We start from the raw sequence: 16758 nt of genomic DNA, 5'->3' as shown, positions 1-16758 counted from the left end.
TATTATTTATCATAAAATTTTGATCAAAAATTTATTATAATTTTTTTGTATTAGATTTTTTGATGGGGTATTTAATCCCTAGTGTGATTTATAAGGTTGTTCATCCGACACTGGGTTATAATCCCAGTGTCGAAGTTCCTTCCCTAGTATGTTTGGTGATCTTTGCCAGAGATCCCTAAGTCCCGTGTATGCTATATGTGTTTTCTATATTGTATGTGTGCTATACGTTTCTTTGTTGGGACGGCAGTCATAATCAGATTTTTCCCCAGTTGTCATCTCATATAGTTTAAAATGGTTGTTTAGTAATAATTAAATTTTTATTTAAATATATTATAATTGAGTTGTTTGAAATTTGGTCGAGAAAACGGTGCAATATATAATAATTTTTAAAAGAAACTTATTGTTTTAATTGAGTGATCATTGTGTGTCTTTTCTCGCTTTTTCTTTAATTTAGAATGAGAGGCTTTATCCGGGGAAGGATCCACATTTTTCTTTATTTCTGAAAGTTTCTCCTTTAGCGGAATATAGCTCTCATCTTTATTTTTTGAAAGTGTAAATAAAATTTCCAAAAGACTAAAGAAATTTCCATGTATATTTGGTATTAGTTCTAGATTAGTATTATTACATTTTTAATTATAATATCTATTTTTATACCTTGTTTTTGTTCTGTTTGTAAATTTCCTCCGTGTGGGTTTTTTCTGTCACTATTTCGCAGGCCTGTCCACTTCGCGTAGCGCCCTGTGACTTAGCCCTGCGACGTCTATGCAACTAACTTCACCCACACGGGGGTTCCCTGTATCCCTTACTCTATATGGCTCAATAAAAAATAAAAAAGAGGTGATGATTATAAAATTTTAAAATTTAAACTTCAAAGAAAACATGTAATACATTTTTTTTTCCTTTTTATTTTTTCAATTTTTTTAAAATTAAGCTCGCCTGACTTTGAAATATGGACACTCTGGGGTGAGAGACGGAGGCAGGGCTTCAGCTCGCATTTGCGTTACGCGTCCCCACACTGGTCGGTATTGCCGAGTCCCTCCTCCATCTCCCCCCATCTAACAAAAATTGTGTTGTCTCAAACTAAAACTACATATATGTTTGTAGTAAGAAGTATTGGTTTCGTATTGTAATAGGTGTTCAGTTTTTGTATAATACATATATTATTTAAAAAATTGTATCACCTGGCCACATGATATCATTGTTATTACTATGTAGTCTATTATTTATAAGACAATTTTGTTTTCATAGTCTACATCCATATATAAAATATTGTTTTTATTATACTTATATTTTTTAAAAAAATTTTCTCTATTATTAGCACTATCCTATTGTTTTTTGTTTTATCGCATTGGGCAATCGTATGTAGTTTGGTGAAGTTTGCTGTTTTACATAAAGGGCATTTCGGCATTATCCTGATCATACGCCGTTTGAGTGCTTCTTCGCCTGTAAGCCAGGCGTTATGCAGATATTTAAAAATAATGCTTTGTGTTTTTACAGATCTTATCTTTTCCAAGTTTTTCCAAGTTTTTGTCCAGTTTATCCCCAGTTGTCCTGCTCTACTCTGCATTTTATCTTTTTTGTTACTTCCTCTCTAATCCAACCATAACTTTTACTTATTTATAATTGCCATAGCCCTGTTTTGTCCCTATAATTTAAAAGTATTTCTCTTATATATTATGGATTTACGCGGCACTTCGATTTTTTTGGTTAATTTGTTATTTTTGTATATCTCTGGTCGGCCGCCAGATTACGAGGGATTCTTTCTCGGAGTAAACCCTATTGATCTTCAAGGCAAATACTAAATTACTCTTACGGTTTCGGAAAGTATATTCAGGTCTGAATTGTAATCACGCCTTCTATCTAAATTTTTATTGGATATCGCTGTGGACCGATCCAATCAAGCTTAGAGGACAATTTCCCTCGCGCTGTTTGTCAACGTGGGGACGGAAAAGAAGATACTTACGGACTTTCCTATTGAACTAACGTTTAACTAGGTGTGATAACAGCAAGCCTTTGTTAAGTGACGCGACCTTTCGCCTATGCCAACTCAAGTTTTCGCTCTCTGGCTGGTCATGGTAACCTTGCGTAAGAGTTCAAAACTAACTCCGCGGCAATCTTTAGAGATCAAACACAAGGCCGCGGTAATATTCCCAAGACAGGTAGATTATAGCTTATACATGACTTTATTGCTGGGTGCTTAGCGAACGTGGCAAGTAAATTCTACGATTACAGATACAGAAAGATTCTTAGTAAAGTTTATGCAATCCATTACACATTAGGTTCCAAAATAAAATGACGCAAATCGGTTGAAGAAAGTATTGAATAAATGACATAATTTCTCATTGCGATACTTAAAAGATGCATTTACAATATAATACAATATAATAATGTATTTTCTATTACCTGTATGGGAAAAAGCATAACTTCGTAATAAGTCTTTTTCAGAACGTTCGGACAGTTGCTTTATATGAAGTCCAGGGCAGGGGTATGAAACTCAAACCACTCTGAGGGCCGCATAAGGGCATTTTCGATGGCCCAATGGCCTAAACACAAGTCACGACACCTTGTGACACCAGTCATTTTGCGGGCCACGGATACGGCTTGGCGGGTCGCATATGGCCTGCGGTCCGCGTGTTTGAGACCCCTGATCTTGGGCGAGATCTTCAGAGCTAGGGGTAATAAGCCGAATTCGTTTTCGGAAGCTTACGGAAAAATACAAAGCTGCTTCGTATAAATTCATTTTCCCAAGGCTGAAGGCGAGAATTCTGCTGCCTGATTCATTTCGAATTTACTACCTTCTCACTATCTATGATCTAACTTCTAACGTTAGCATACATGTACTGAGAAGCCAAACAGGCAACTTCCTTCAAGTGGCATCTGGTCTGTGTAAATATTACTTGATTCAGTAATGTATAATAGCGAGAAACTCTGTAACGTATATTGGTACAATGTAAATTGTACTACCGTATTTAACCTCAAATACATATTTATATTAAAACTATACAATATGGAGTTAAAACAATAAAAATTACATTTCGTAAAATTACAAGATAATTCAATCCTAACATGGTCATTATTTCTGATTGTAAAGGAAGAGGTGCTTGGTGTGTGTGTGTGTGTGTGTGTGTGTGTGTGTGCAGTGATGGATTTAATGTTGCCGCCTCTCGGCAATGTCAGAATTGCCCCCTCCACACACACACACACACAAAAACAACAACAAGAAGAGAGACACAAAGCCTTAAAACTAGAGCGTTGAAAGGCCTTTGCCCCCTTAAATCTTAAATAATAGAAGCATTTAACTAGAACATTCTGTTTGTACAAAATAAATACAGTTTTGAATGAAGTCAGATTTGCATACTTTAAAATTTACCGCCCTTGAATTTAACCACCTTAAGCAGCTGCCTTGTTTAACGAATGATAAATATGTTACTGTGTGTGTGTGTGTGTGTGTGAGAGAGAGAGAGAGAGAGAGAGAGAGAGAGAGAGAGAGAGAGAGATTGGTGAAAACATCTACATGTGGATGATTATACATAATTAATTTTCTTGTTCAGGGAAATGGCTAAACCAAACTTCTTTTTTTATCCATATCAAAATGGTTATCTCATCACATCAATACTTTTTTTTTATTGACTTCTGTTTCCTTCCAATAGATGAAAATATTGGAGGTCCTCAAGCCGTCGTTTCCAGTTATTATAAAACTGGAAAATCTTATATTTATGCAATTCCTTGCATTCTCAACAAGCTTATGAAGTTATTTTATATTCATCGCAATGCTAAGAATAGTCATAATCACACACCCCCACTCTCTCTCTCTCTCTCTCTCTCTCTCATACACACACACACAATGTTGATAGCAAGATTTCTATAATTTTATATGCCACAAACAAAACCATACATTTATGTTCACAACAGATGTATACCACAACCATCACATCATTTTCCTTCTCACTTTACCAATTAATGCCCAGGACCACACACTATCTGCCCTTATTTCAACATGCCCAGGACCACACCGTATCTGCCCTTATTTCAACATGCACAGGACCACACACTATCTGCCCTTATTTCAACATGCCCAGGACCACACTCTATCTGCCCTTATTTCAACATGCCCAGGACCACACTCTATCTGCCGTTATTTCAACATGCCCAGGACCACACTCTATCTGCCCTTATTTCAACATGCCCAGGACCACACTCTATCTGCCCTTATTTCAACATGCTCAAACAAGCAGCATAAACAGCTCATTTGTCTGACGGTCGTAACTATAAATACTATATTAAACAAATAAAGAGTAGATTATCTTTGATTTAAATCCTAAGTTATAGTTCTCAATGGCTAATGGTTATAAGATGGTATTCTATACTTGCAACATTGAGATCCAGCAGTTGAAGAGGTGTTCATTACCTTATACGACACCCCAGTTCAGGGCCAACAAGAGGTGGGGGCCCGGGCCGAACAACACTTTTTAATTTTATAAAAGAAAAATAATTGGTTTGAACAAGTACTAGGAGAGGCCTGGGTGTTTCTTACCCCAGTGCCCATGATTGCTCTCTACAGCCCTGCCCCAGTTATATTGTCAGGTAAACTGTCTTTGCAATAACAGTAAATAGTTCAAAGGCGTATAATTCCAATCATTACTTCTAAATATTATAACTTTCCATTACATAACATATGATTTAAAGTGCAAAGGATGAGCATCCCCCAACTCACCCCCACCAGAACACCTCCCCCCACCAAAAAAAACCAAACAAAACCAACAACAACAAATGATACGAACTGCAGTGGAGAAGTGTTTGTTGCTGCACAAGTTGTTGTACTATGTTACATATTAATGGTGTTTTGGTTCCAGCTGGACCGCATTGATGAAATTTTATCCAAATCCATGCTTTATCAAGCAGCTGGCAGGATTTTAGATCAAAGATCCAGGAGATTGGTGGGAAAATATCATGATGTTGCATATAATGTGTTGTCTGGTTCTCATCTAACATAAGGTCTCATGGTTGTGTCACGTCTCAGTGTTTTTGTGCCTCATTCAAGATCAAATTTCTAGACGTTGAGGGGATATTCTATATGCAATTACCATCAGCCCATGTGAAAGGGAGGTGAACACTGTGGATGATCAACTCATGTGAAAGTGAGCTGAAAATTGTGGATCATCAATTCGTGTGACACGTATGTGAAATTATGGGGTGTATTGAGTACGTGCATCTTTTCTGCGTCTGTCGTAGAATTTTCAGGGTTTAAATAACAATGACATCGCCAAGCGAGCTACTACAACAAATCGCAACGAATACGACTCCAACAAAAACAACGATGATATCAGTACATTCAATTAATCCAGAATTAATTGTTAACTTTCCAACTGCGATTCCAGTGAAAGAAATCACACTAGCACAATTACGTGTATATTATAGTTCGCCAAATATCAGATCGAAATCATTTGATGGATTACTGGCGAATAATTCACTTGTATTTGCAAATAAAAATAAAGATGATGGAACCCCTGGCTGGAATGTTGTTTCTATTCCTACAGAGAGTTATCAGATCGAACAAACCAATGATGAATTTCAACGGAGAATCAAATTAGTAACTGGAAAAGAGAAGCAAAAATAGCTATAGCACTCCACGAACCAACATTATCATCCGCGATAGAGATAAATTCTCCAGATTACGTTGTAGGTATTTATCAATTGAACGCTCTAAATCACTTATAGATCTACGAAATTTATTTTCCAGTATCACACAATATTATAATATCGACATAAAACAAGAGATCATTGAAATGATACAACATCTAAACCAGGTTACATCCGAGCTCGAATATATCAACCGGGTTTTAATTGAAAAAATGTTAGTAAGCAATTTTGCAGTAACAGGAAAAGAAGGATATGTCAAAAAACAATATGGAATAAAACAATTATTTATTGATTATTACAAAATAAGTGATGCTGAATTACCAACGTTTGTAACACCAGGATATAAACCTGATGAACTAAAAAATCACTCAACGATCTTATCAACGAAAACTTTCCTAAAATACTCGAGCCATGGACATAAATATTACCTCCTCCACCTATTCTAAGACACAATAATAATCGTCATATTTCACCAGGAATCCTTAATATAACCTCAACGATTGCAGTCAATCTTGTTTGTGACGTAATTGATGGCAGCTATCAAACAGATTTTGAAAAATCAAATCAAGCTCAGCAAGGATATATTTTATATTCATTTACTCCGCAAGTATCTCCTGGATACTTGATTCTACAAGAACCTATTAATCCTGTTTATCTGCGGTATCATAATTCGTTTCAAACTTATTGACCAGAGCAGACACTTAACTGACTTAAGAAATGAAAATCGGAATTTAAATCTGTATGTCAAATCTTAACGATGTTTACAATTAATCAAAAAGTATATTATATAATGTACCAACATGTGAGGGTTTTCATACACGACAAGGGGAGGTACTTGCAAACGCCATAGGAACAATAATGACACAGTCTCCAGTAAACGCTGAACAATTTAATGTTGACATAGTTATTGATGAATACGGTAAGGAAGACTTTTTATGGACGCAGGAACAATTAAATCAGCTCCGGCGAGAACATATTTCTATGATCACGTGTGATAGAGATCATATTCTAAATTATGCACACTCCTGCATTAAACTCGATCAACTTAAAAAAAATTGTCTAGTTCTGAATAATTCGGTATATTTAAAAATATATATATAGAACAGAATCTTGACGTTGTTACTAAAATCACTGTCATTTTCATAAGCGAGAGTGTTTTCGCTTTGAATTTCTGACATTTTTTTTTTCAGTTGTCTCACGCGTGTGATTATAATCTTTTTTGTCTCGTACTCGTCAGATAATTTTGATTTAATATTATCAATTGCGATAGAAGGAGGGACGAATAGCTCCAATTCTGTATCGTTCACTGTTGATGAAGACTGTAACATAATTTCATGTATTTTTCATCAATCGAAACTCAGATGATAGTGTGTATGCAACCCTGAAATTTACGATTTTGTAATGATTCAAAATCAGAAATGATCTTTTCAGGATCAAGTTGAATATTTATACCATCTTTTTTAATTTGTTATTGCAGAAATAATAGCATTAATATTTTCAAAATTCATTTTATTATATATATATATATATATATATATATATATATATATATATATATATATATATATATATATATATATATATATATATAAATTATATTCCTTAACCAAGACGAATAGTACATATGTACTATAGCGCTAACAAAACATCTAGACTACTGAATAAATGTTTTACTAACCTCTGCTCTCTCTCTCTCGAATTCAGCTGTAGTCCGACTAGGGGGATAGAGAAATTCTGGCTTTTATAGTCAGGTATTTTGGGAAAACCCACAAACTTCGAGAACCTTCCAGAGAATAATGTGATTAAGTCGTTCTGGAAAAAAACATCCATCATCAACCCAGAACCTTCCAGAATCATGTGATCGAACTATTTGGAACGTTCCAGACGTTACGTTTTTTTTTCCAAAATGTTTGACTATAAAAGACAGTGAATCGCTCTCTCTCAATCAGTCTGGAAATTAGCATTTTGAAGCGGACAGGAGGTAAGTGAAATATTTTCTTGAACCACGCGTGTTAATTATTACTCAGATAGTTTTATTGCATGTTTACTGATCGAAAAACTTACATGTGACCGTGATGTTACAAAATCGAAAAATAACTAAATGTACGCGTGTACTTCTATCTTGATTTCTCTTGCAAGTTAAAAACCTAAATTATCCTTTTACTAATTTGAACTATTATATAAACATGTTACTTCACTGATATTAACTATGACATAGATGGTTATAATCACCATGGCAACATGAATTGTTATCTACTCAGAAACATATACTACAAAAGTATCTCCCTTCCCTCATGTCACATCATAAGGAAGGAGCAGTAGTATATAGATGGAGATTTTTAGCGCATTTTTCATACTGAAGGTCTCAGAGTAACAGTATCATAATTAATTACTGAATAATGAAAAACAAATAATTAGTAAATAGAATCGAGGTAACAAACTTAACTCTACCGGAGATAGCGTAGCTTGACAGTTCTCTCTAACAATAATGGAAAATCATATTTTGTTTATATTACTTAGAGACAGCAGATTTCTATATTTTATCTGCGACACGTTGTACCGAAATCGGTACAATATTAACATATTTACCAGCTGCATTCATTGACTGAAATGTTATTTCTTCGCCAGTATCTATATTTGTTGATTTAACTGATCTTGCAATTTTTGAATATTTGCCAGTATTACCGGATTTTCAATTTTGGCTTTGTGTGACAACTCGTAAAATTCAATAAGGAGTTATTTTTAGGATTTTGGTCAATATGATCGATCACAAGACCGTCTTCGATTCCCTCCCAAACATTCGTATATTTTATGACAGTAATAATTCTTCCTCCCAACAGTGAATCTTAAATAACCAAAATTATCAACAAAACCAACTGGTCTTTTTAGTCGACAGTTTGGGATTACACCATCACGATTTGCTTCATAATTCGTTATAATAGGATGTCTCATAAACGTATTTTGCTCCACATATCTATAATATTATTTGTTTAAATAGTAATTTGTCTAAATTATTACTCTGATAATCTTATTAGATAATATTTGTACGCTTTGTATAACCTTGTCACTGTCATTATTTATTTTGTCATAGTATCTTTTCGGTTCTCTGTATTTTTTACCACCACTTTGCAAACACAACCGCGTTTTTCTTCTAACTGCAACACCGCATTTCAAACATGGTTTTGGTCCTAGACTTCCGTTACGAACGAAATGATGTCCGCAGAAGTCGTTTACGCAGGCTTTGTTACAAGGAGTCGTAGAACCTATCATTAATCATCTGCATTTATCCTTTGCTTGAATCATTATATATATATATATATATATATATATATATATATATATATATATATATATATATATATATATATATATATATATATATATATATATATATATATATATATATATGATATTTCAATTTAAATATTTGTCGTAATTACAATATTAACGAATTTGAGAGATTATCCAAGATCAAGCCTTCTAAAAATAAAATTAATCTTGATAGAATACCCCCTGACTTATCGATAAAAGCTCTGGTTGATCCGAAGAATAAAACCTTGATTAATAAAATTCACGACGGCAAGAAGGAATTTCGCAAGGATGGCGCATCTCACGTATGGTCAACATTCAAAATCACCGATGGTGTCGATGCTACGATGAACGACAAACGATCTGCAACTATCAATAATTATCTCGACAATCAAAAATATCTTTTTAAAGTAAAATTTAGTATACTAGCAGAAACAGACAATTGAATTATCCGTGAGAAATATGATCCTGTCCTTCATCATGGAAAAATTGCCACATTGAGTAAAAATTCCAAACCAGGAATGTTGACTGGTATTGACAAACCGTATTATGAAATAGCGTATCCTGTAACAGCAGTTATTTATGGAATTTATCCGATAAATGAAAAACCCAGCGTTGATAATCTAAAACCGATGAAATTTTCAAGACTAAATTGTGTAGCCGAACGAGTAACGGAATATTTTGCCATTTCGACTCGGTCTAACAGATAAAAGACGTAAAATAATAAACGAGTGGGGAGAAATAGTTAAATAAACCGGAGCGTCTATCAAAGATGTCGCTGAGCTAGGAAAAAACACTAAAATTTCCAATAACACTATAAACGAAAATCGAAGAGATTTTGTACGAATCAAAATATAAATCCAAAGGAGCTTCGATTGAAATTATTAATCATAATGCGCATGCGTGGACTAATGCAGCAACAATATTTCCACGAAATCGAACTGTTAAATTTTATGGCGATGACATATTTGATTTTATTAATGAAATAAGTAAAAACGATCCTGTATCAGTATGGTTATTTCAGAATTCTGAAGATTGAAAATTATGATCAATTTATACGACCTAATGGTGTTACTTATCGAATAGATTCTTTCCAAGAAGAAATGAAAAATCTTGCGTTCAAATATACCAATGATGCTGAACAATTGCTCAGTAATTGTTTTACTGTCCCGTCAGTTGCAGCTCATTTTGCTAGAGAAAAAAATTCGTGGAAACCAACTCGGTTTGATTTTATTAGTGATATAATATCGAGTTGTGTCGAATACGGACAGGGTGGATTATGGAATAGTAAATACGCTCATAAAGATGTTATCTCTGTTGATATGGCTGCATGTCATCCCGGATGTTTTCTTGGTATGGGAGAGTGTTCTGCATATTTTAAAAAATTCGGTCATCCGACACACGAAATGACCAGATTATCGTTAAACGGATAATTGTCAGATTTTAACTTGACTGGATTCGCTTGTATCGAGTGATTCGAGTTTGCTAAAGATATTCATCCTATTTGTTATGTTTGGTTTGGCAAACATTTTTCAGAAAAATTGTGGGTACCAACAGTATTATTACGATATATTGTTACGTGTTTAGGCTCGAATAAACAGTAACACAGAAAGAGTGGAAACAACAAGCTTTTTAAAATTTAACAAATAATTTATTTTCCTTGAAAATTTTGCAAAAATGAAAAAAGGTGAACTTACGATTTCAAGAATCAAATCCAAAAATAATCTAAGAATAATCCACGAATTAAATTGCAAAAGTCCTAGTAATAAATATTATAATAATTTCAAATTCGAATCCTGATGTAAAATCCAAGATGGATGACGATGACGTATACTGTAGTCAGTACAGTGCTTATCTACAGTTCCTTGTAAAAATACAAACAATGGTACTCCGGTGTTGGAAATCCAAATTAAATATATAAGCAATGTCTTTCCAAAATTTATATGTGAGCACCCCTCAAAATATTTCCAGAGAATAAAAAATTAATCCTTTTGAAATCCAACTGTTCTGAAGAAAATTATAACTTAAACTCTGGCTACAACAAACTAACTTGACATCAGTGTAAAAAGCCCCAAAACTGAGAAATCTCTCTCAAAACAAAGATTATATTGTATCATAAGACGCAGTTTAAAATTCCCCCAAGTTGCGAAGTCGGGTGTGTGTGTGTCACATGATCATGTTTATATCACATGCACAGAATATGGCCTTGATTAGACCAGTGATTTTATTTCCAGAATATAAAAAAGTGTTTACTTCTTAACCCACGTAGAACCATCATGACCTTGACAACAACCAACCATTTTAAAATAAAATAGAACTTTGTTTACTAATTCTGAATCCAGTTCCGAATTTAGATCAACACCTGTTGTTTATAAACTAACAGTCAAGGTCAGACAATGTTCTGAAAAAGTATGAAAAAGTACCATCTCTAGTGAATAAATTTACATTACAATACCATATAAGAAAATAAAAATTTAAAACTGACAAATAAACAATTATATATATATATATATATATATATATATATATATATATATATATATATATATATATATATATATATATATATATATATATATATATATATATATATATATATATATATATATATATTAAATCAGATATACGTAACAATATGCTCGATGTAAAAATATTGATATTTTTGACAGCAAGTTATATCATATCGTCCGCAGAAAGAAGTTTGGTTACCACAACAAAAGAAATATTCGGATGATGAAAATCCTGATACAACCGATTACGAAAATAAAATGGCAAAAGATCTCGGCAGAAAAAATAATCGGTAAGTTCACACAAGGAGGAGCATACGATCATAAACGACAGTGTACAAGTCTGATTATGGACGATGCTGAGTTAGATTTTATAATCGCTGATACAACGAAGAAAAAATAAGTTTATAAGTCGAGAAATAGCTTTTTTGCCAAATGGAACTAAATTAGGTACAATTGTGAGTTATACAGACGGTGAGTCGCCGCAATTTACTCATTTAAAATCTTCAATGCTCGCGTTCGTTTCGATAAATCTCAGTTTGCTGTCAGAGTCGCTACACATTCGTTTTATATTAATACAAATATTCAGGTTTACTGGTAAAATTAAATATCGGTAATTAAGCATCGTGGGGCGAATGGTGAATCAAACAGGAAAATATACTCGATTATTCTGAATCCGCCGATGTTCCGATTACAGATATTTATTGCAGAAAATAAATATCAGACATTAAAGCTATCGTATGCACCGTCAGTTTATTATCCCGTAGCTGGACATAAAACAGTTTATGTCAACGGACTAGGTGATTCTGGTAAAACAACTCGCGCGATTGAACTTTTTCGACCGGTTGATACGCGAAGGCAGAATATCGACGTTGATATACCAGGATCGTCAGAAAAACAAAATCTTGTACTAAATAATATTGTTTAAGTTGATGTCAATGTTGTTGAGAGCGTGTTATCTATTGACAAATCTCCATGGATGCTAAGATACGCTATGCCGATTCATTCATCTCAATGGTTAACTATTTCTGATACGCGAGTTTGGATGGTCTATGATCGTATCGAATGGTCAAATTTAGTTTATCACGCATTGCCTAGAGTTAAAAAAAATATCTCAGTTGCGGAGGGTTTTTATAGACGTTACAGAAACCACTGGCGATGTTATTGACAATGATATAATAAGAAACAAAGTAGTTGGCTATAAACAGTGTGACAAAAAAAAAACAACAAACGCGAATCTGATCTTGATGCTGTATTTATAATTACGGTGAAACAACAGCAAAATAATCACTGTGCGAGCTGTAATACAGTACTGTTGCGGCGATACTCGAGTAATGATCCAAGACAATTTACCGTAGACAGAATTAATATTAGGTTAGGTCATACACACGAACATGTAATGATGACCTGTTTTGAATGTAATCGACGTCGATGTGCTAGTTAAGTGAATACGGTGGTAATTGCGTGTCTTCAGGAATTACTTGTAATTGTTCGCGTGTAAATCCACGTTGAGGAGCAGTTGAATCTAATCTATAGATTGCATACTACTAGTAGATCTTACCACGCTAGGTATTTTATGTGTCGTTACATTCCAAATAGGATCAGTCGCTCTTTTTTACCACCTTCAAGCTCGCCGGGTTCATATAAAAACCTGACAGTAACATTACCTAAAACTGGTTGTTTTGAAAAATCGTGTCGTTTTATTGGTATATATATTTTTTTGTAATTGCATTAACAGGTTTCATAGATGTTGTTCGAGTAATTTCATTATCTAATGCAGCTATCACATTTCGTAATTTTTTAACCTATTCACGAGATCTCGTATCTTGAATTATTTCCTTCGCATACTGATATCCAAATAACCGCTCAGCGAGTGTTCGATTAAATCGTTCAACAATTGCCTGATCACGATGAATTGCAGTATGTCCTCGTCTGATTTCGACATTATATTTTTTCATCAGAGATGATACTGCACCTAGAAATTGTTTGCCAGGATCAACTTGTAATAGTTGTGGCCATCGTAAGGGTCCTCCTTGATAATTTCGCTCAAAAGCAGATATAACTCAGCAGCTGTTTTAGTTGATAGCGGCACTGCTTCGTTATATATACTTGCAACATCAACGATAGTTAACGCGTTATTTGTATGGTATTTGACGTCTACGAATTTTAATAGTATCATGTAGTAAAAACAAAATATCTGCTTGATGAACTTCATTAGGAGTGCTAACATCAAAACATGTATGCTGAATTCCTTTAGGTGGTGGAGTTTACTAATTGCTGCTCTACCTCTCCAATATCCCCTTGGTGTATAATAAATCGATTCCATTATTGTAATAATTAGTTGATTAATTACCTGCTCCTAATGCTAGTTTACCTTTCATCGCAGATCTTACTAACCAAATAGCTAATGATTCTCTGATATTTTTATTTTTTATGGAATTTAACGAGTGAATCAACTTTACATCTACAATATGTCTATCTTGCAGGTTTTTACCTTCAATAGCTACATCATGAGCATGACATGCTTTATCAATATAATTTATAGGATACTCTCCAGGTCTTGGTTGATCTTGGTTATCAATTCGAATATCAAGTCGGGTACCAGGACCACAATAATTATATCCTGGTAGATGTTTTCTCCTGGGTATTTAGCCCAAGGAAGTTTTGGAAATTTTGACATTAATGTAGCAATATCACCACCATCTTTACGTTGAAGTTTAGGTAAAAACGAAAACAAAATTGTGTTACATATTGCACATCTTCCACCATATGCCATTTTTCTATTTTTTGTTGGCACTGTGACTAAATCAGTGGTTGGAGTTTTAACTCTACAAGGTAAACAATATAGATTCATGTATATTTATAATATGGATGTAACTGATTTCTCAGCGACACGAAAACAAGAGCTAGTAAAACATATTTCAGCATTACCATATTCCCTCAGAATAATTAAAGTAGGTCCATCTGGAAGTGGAAAGACACAATTACTGCTTGATTTGATAATGCGATGGTTAAAGTGGGATAAATTATATTTAGGTGCACCATCAGTTGACGATCAGAGATGCTACAATGTACTTATATATTTTAATGAAAATGCAAAATTGTTAAATGAAGATGGCGAAGACATTATTAATTTTATAACCGATACTGATGAAGCGCCGAGTGTTGATAAAATAGATGGATTTATTAATAATTTAGTTGTATATGACGACGTAATGCTGGACAAGCAATCAAATCCAGCTAGAATATTTTCTCGAGGCAGACATAACAATACTGATTTAATTTATGTCACTCAACGATGTACACAAATACCAAAAGCGATCAATGATAACATCAATATTTTAATTGTATTTAAAGGAGTTGATACACATACCTTAAGAAATATTCATCAAACCTGGTACAGGGGAGATATGGACATGATTAGATGTGAAAATTTCTTTTCAAAAGCACAAACTACCCCACACGGATTTATAACAATAAATTTACACGATCCCAGAACAAGATATCGTGAAGGTCTTGATAAAATATTTAGTTGATACAATAATGATCTAATTATAGCAGCAAAGGAGGCGCGACCACAAATAAGTGTCCTGACGGGTAAACAAAGTTTTAAAAAAAAAACCAAACAACAGTTTGACGTTATTGACTTTCGTTTTCGTAGGAAGCCTTAGTTTTCAAAAATAAACCTTCCAGCAGTGATATCTACACCCTACCTTTTTTTCTCTTCATCGTTCGTAGGAAGCCTAAATTTAAAAAATGGACCTTCCAGCAAGTGGTCTGTTCGCCTCCTCTGCTGCTACCTTACTGTCTAACCGTTATCAACGGACACTAATTAAATTGCATCCAAGTTAATTTTCGCAAGCCATGGAAACGGCGTAGGACGTCCCAGTTAGATATACAGCGTATATTATTTCCCCATAACGAGATAACGCGAGAATTCAATTTGGAAAATATATTTGATGATGTGCTTCCAATCTGAAGCACGCTATAGCAGTGCAAATAATAATAACCAGCTAATACCGTATACACCATGAAAAATCGTAGAGGATGCAAAAATAATCTTATTTTTAATGCAAAAGGTACAATGATATTTCCAGGTTGATTCTAAGGAACAACGACCCATTACAAAGCAACAAACACATCGGTTTATCTCTGACATGTTCATATATATATATATATATATATATATATATATATATATATATATATATATATATATGCCTAGGCATATCTCTGAGATGTACAATAATGCGCATATATATATATACACACAGCATCTTATATTTACATAAACGCAAAGATTGCTCTCGAACATGTGCAGTGAATATACGTATGCATAAAGTTCGCTTTGGTGTATCCGTAATCCCGACTCTAAAGTGCATATATACTGCAGATTACATATACAATTTTTCCGGAACTCTCGAGGTTCAAAGGAAAATCCATACTGAAGGTCGTCTTTCGCGGATCGATCAAACTAACTATTCTTGTACCACTTCTATGGCAGAGTGACCTTTCAGATAGTTACTTTCAAAACCGTCTACGCTCATGTGTATAGGAAAGTCTTATTTAATGTTTATAAAATGCATGACAATTTTAGACTCAAACGTTGCATTCAAAGAAGGGAAAGTTTCAAATATGAAAACGTATACATACCTTAAATCTGGCGTTGTTTAACAAACCCGAAGCTTGGTAAATCCCTAATGCACATCAGGAATATAGTCAGCGCGTGCACTAGATCACGCCTGAGAATACTGTACCGTCTTTACAGCTTTCTTGTCTAAATTTAGATCGATACTTGTCACAGCCTCAACATAATGAAAGGCTGTTTATTGTTGGTGGGACGGAAGAACATCAACATAGAAAACTTATATATCTCTGGAAGTAGTTATATTCTGGGGCAGACAGTTGCTTTGAACACGGAATGCAAACCAACTCCAAGACTGTAATTTCTTTCCTCGCTTTCATCTCACGTGATCACTTAGCCTCACATTTCTTTTTTGTTTGGCACTTGACGGTTCGGATACCTACGTTATCAGCGAAATAAAACAGCCAATCAACAATGATCAATGTTAACCGATTTAATATCAGCACTAGGAATTGTGTGTGTGTGTGTGTGTGTGTGTGTGCGATTTTTATTTTTTTTAAATAGTTTTAAAATTTGTCCAGTCATATCGCTACGATGTCTGCTTTGTGACATTTTCTTTTTTACTGACGTATAACACTTGGGCATCATTCATCTGACATGTGGCATGATGTCCCACCCAGTCACATTATCCTGACACCAGGTCGACCAGTCCTAACA

The 16758-nt window shown here is 34.1% G+C and overlaps 1 protein-coding gene across 3 annotated transcripts in view; it reads right to left on the bottom strand.

The window, feature by feature from the left end:
- LOC149774888 (uncharacterized) overlaps positions 1 to 16396 on the bottom strand; it is a 59314-nt gene extending 42918 nt beyond the window's left edge. The window contains exon 1 of one of the 3 annotated variants that reach the window (XM_089944637.1): positions 16110 to 16396. The gene's annotated coding sequence lies outside the window, so the exon portion shown is untranslated. Of the gene's footprint in view, positions 1 to 654; positions 900 to 15169; positions 15252 to 16109 lie in introns of those variants that run through there. The other 2 variants (XM_089944638.1, XM_089944639.1) reach the window with 2 other exon arrangements.
- Between the last annotated feature and the right edge of the window lie 362 nt (positions 16397 to 16758).

The sequence above is a fragment of the Sinohyriopsis cumingii genome, unplaced genomic scaffold (genome assembly GCF_028554795.1).
Source record: "Sinohyriopsis cumingii isolate HCF-2022 unplaced genomic scaffold, ASM2855479v2 utg000088l, whole genome shotgun sequence".
Lineage (NCBI taxonomy): Eukaryota > Metazoa > Mollusca > Bivalvia > Unionida > Unionidae > Sinohyriopsis > Sinohyriopsis cumingii.
Note: the sequence above shows the minus strand (reverse complement) of the source record. Positions and strands in the feature narration are given on the sequence as shown.